The following is a 3,355-nucleotide window of genomic DNA, read 5'->3' on the forward strand; positions in this document are numbered from 1 at the left end:
ACAAGTACTCGGCATTGCATCTGCAGACTGAGTGGTAGAAACTGACGGACATTCTCCTTTTGGCTTGAAGAAGCTCTTTATTGTGAGAGTAGATGAGCCTTGAGGAAAAAAAAGAACATAAATCAAAGCGATAAATTTGACGATATGAAACTGAAAAAAAAAATCAAATGGGTACTACTGTAGTATTAAAATCCAATTTTGAGTTTTCTTAAGAATAAAAAATATCATAATTCTAGATTTTTTTCTCTTTTATAGTCTATAGTGTATATTCTGAAATATTCCATAATAATTGACAGGATTTTGTAAAACTCTATACAAATTTTAAAAACAAAATGAGCTTCCATCTGTGATAAATTGAAATTTTGGTTCTTCCTTCAATCAAGTAATACAATTTTTAATTCCATTTTTACCATTACGAAAAATAATTCTTCTGAAGCACTTCAATTCAAATAAATGTGTAATTCAACCTCACAGACAGTTGACTTGACGGGTGTGTACACTTAGCACACATTAACTAGTAAGCAAATAATAATATTCATCATAAAATTGTCAATAACTTTGCTGAAATAATAATCCAAGTCATCCCTCTTTCATTATAAATTTCTTAAATTAATTTCAATTTTTTTTCTTTGAGACTTTGTGACCCGGACACAAATCGGCTTGCGAACCCCCAGCAAGGCAGCATTTGGACAATTCCAATCACCACCAAAAAATTTGAAATTTTGAAATGGATAGCTCAGTGGAGTGTTCTGCCTATCACTTTCTATTTTCGTAACATATTTTTACATGATACAGAATGCTCTTGTTGTACAAAAACAAGTCAAGTTGGACATCAAACTGAGTCTGAGACTGAGTGAGACTCTGAGAGTGGTACCAACAAACTTTTAACTTGCAGTTTTTGTTTTACTCCTCTTCCCTTCTACATAATTTTGCTGTGTTTTAAGCGAGATAAATTCTACACAATACCTCTGAAATTGTGAAATTTTGTTGAAAATTTGTCAACAAATTACTGAAATAATTACTTCTGATTTTCCAAAACTCCGAATTCAATCATCTCGTGGGCGCCGTCATCTTGGACAGTTACGGAGATCTCGTAATAACGAGTTGGTATACCTTATGGAATTATGATTTAAAACCTTGATTTTACTACCAAATCTTTCAATTTAGAGGAAACATGTTTGTTTGGTTACCAAAAGATGAGCAATGCAATATTTCCAAAAGAAATGTAAACTCACCGCGTTGTTTGACTAGCTTTGTCTTGTGTTTTTCACTCTTCATGTGGCTCTTGACGGCTGCTTCGTCCATGTTGCTGAGACTAAAATTGCACATGCAAACAGCACATCTTGCGGTCGATGGATTTGAGCTTACTTTCATAATCCACTCACGATAAACGGGGTGCTCTAACCAAGCATCAATGAAATGACAGTTCCCTGGCATTTTGATTTTCACTTTCAAAAACTGTAGCAGTCAAAAGTCACAAAAATATTGCAATTTACAAATACTCAGCAGAAGTTATACAAGCAAGAGGCTAGGAGTCCTTGGTCCAAGAAGAAAAATGGTGGTCACACTACCAGAGTTACTTCAGTCACCATTTAAAGGAACTAAAACAACTCCTATAGAGAAGAGTCTGAACCTTAGACAGTTTCAGAAATGTGGATAGGAGAAGCTATATTCAACAAGATCTACAATTATTGTTATTTTTTTAGGTTTCATATATCTATGGTGTTTATGACTTGCTAATTTTTGTATTAATGAAAGTTATTATTTTCCTATATTGAAAATATATTTCAATAGGTACTTACCTCCCCTCACATGTATAGCTATTCTCATTCAGTGTTGCCCTCTATATTCAAAATTTTTTCACATGCCACAAGCCTTGAACTCCTACATACCCCACAATCAATGTGGTTCAACTGCATCTCACATGTAAATCATCATGCGACAGCCCTCTACCAATAAATATGTGACACCCTTCTGACACCTATGACTCCCTCTATTCAATTCTATCAAACTAACACTTCAAGATTAGGCAGAAAAGAAAAACGCCAGTTTTAAGTGGGGAGGAAGGGTGGGATGTGTGAGAGGAAGTAAGTATCAGAAATATATTTTCAGTATAGGAAAATAATAACACCCGATACAGTACATTACTTCCACTCATATGTGTAGCTATAATTCCACATTGAATACATGGAGGGACCAGTGGGAGGGGTAGAAATAAGTGTCCTTCAATAAGTGTGTGAAGAAAATCCATGCAGTGTGATCCCTTTTGGGAGAGGACACATGTGGGAGACCACACCATTTCTGTTCCAGGTATACTCTGTGCCCAGAGTAGAAATACATGTTGCATACATGAGCGGAAAGTGGGAGGAGAACAACCATAAAGGAGAAAAACCAGGTGGGTTCGAATCCAAACCACAATATACCGGGATCTCAATTCCCGTGAATAAAGACAGTAGAAGATCCACCTGCAGACAGAAATGTGGGAAAAGCTCAAATGGATGTACTCCAAGGTGTAGAGTGGCTAGTGTGCAACGAATCATATACTGCTGGTCAACTCCAATTCAAAACCAAGCCGTTTTGGGATTACAACTTCGACCCGTGGTAGGAGAAGGGTCCACACTGTCTTCCCTCTCAAATTGAATAGAACAGAATTATATATGTGTCAAACTGATCTACAATAGAGCACATGTGTGCAAATCCACAACCACCCATACATCCAGGAAACCAACATCTGAATGATGGGACAAAAGAATGTGCCAATGTGGTGGTTCACATATAACCAAATCCAATCTGACTGGAACCCGTCAGTACAACAGCTGCCTCAGACAGGGAAAAAACTCTGAGGTGGAGCACTATAGGGAGAACCTTCACCCCAAACAACATCATTCTCTGAATAGGACCACACAGAAGTTGGAGCGCATGTGTGCACAACCTCAACCTCCAGGACCCAATGTACAGAGGTTGAGAATATGAGGCAAAACTACAAAATTAAAGTGAGGATGAGGAATCACATGAGGATTTATGTTGATTGGTCCAGCTATAATCCAAAACCACACACTGAGATCTGTCATCCAGGTGATAGTAGGCTGGGGGTCCCAATCAAAGTGGTGAAGTACAATGTGACAGATCTACTCCAAAGAAACATCATCCTTAAGATAGGATTGCACAAAAGTTTGAGTGCAACATCAACCTCCAGGTCCCATTGCACTGAAGTGAATCACTTCTGTAAAATATATGCAACTTTACTCTCCAGATAAAACCACACAGAACCTGGGCACAGCATCACCCTCCAGGACCCACTACACGGAAGTGGAGCATACATATTAGGAATATGTGCAACACTCCTTCCCCCCGA

At 37.8% G+C, this 3,355-nt stretch overlaps 1 protein-coding gene across 1 annotated transcript in view; it reads right to left on the reverse strand.

The window, feature by feature from the left end:
• LOC106473164 (protein AMN1 homolog) overlaps positions 1–3,355 on the reverse strand; it is a 40,461-nt gene that overhangs the window by 9,074 nt on the left and 28,032 nt on the right. The window lies entirely within an intron of this gene.

The sequence above is a fragment of the Limulus polyphemus genome, unplaced genomic scaffold (genome assembly GCF_000517525.1).
Source record: "Limulus polyphemus unplaced genomic scaffold, Limulus_polyphemus-2.1.2 Scaffold5940, whole genome shotgun sequence".
NCBI lineage: Eukaryota > Metazoa > Arthropoda > Merostomata > Xiphosura > Limulidae > Limulus > Limulus polyphemus.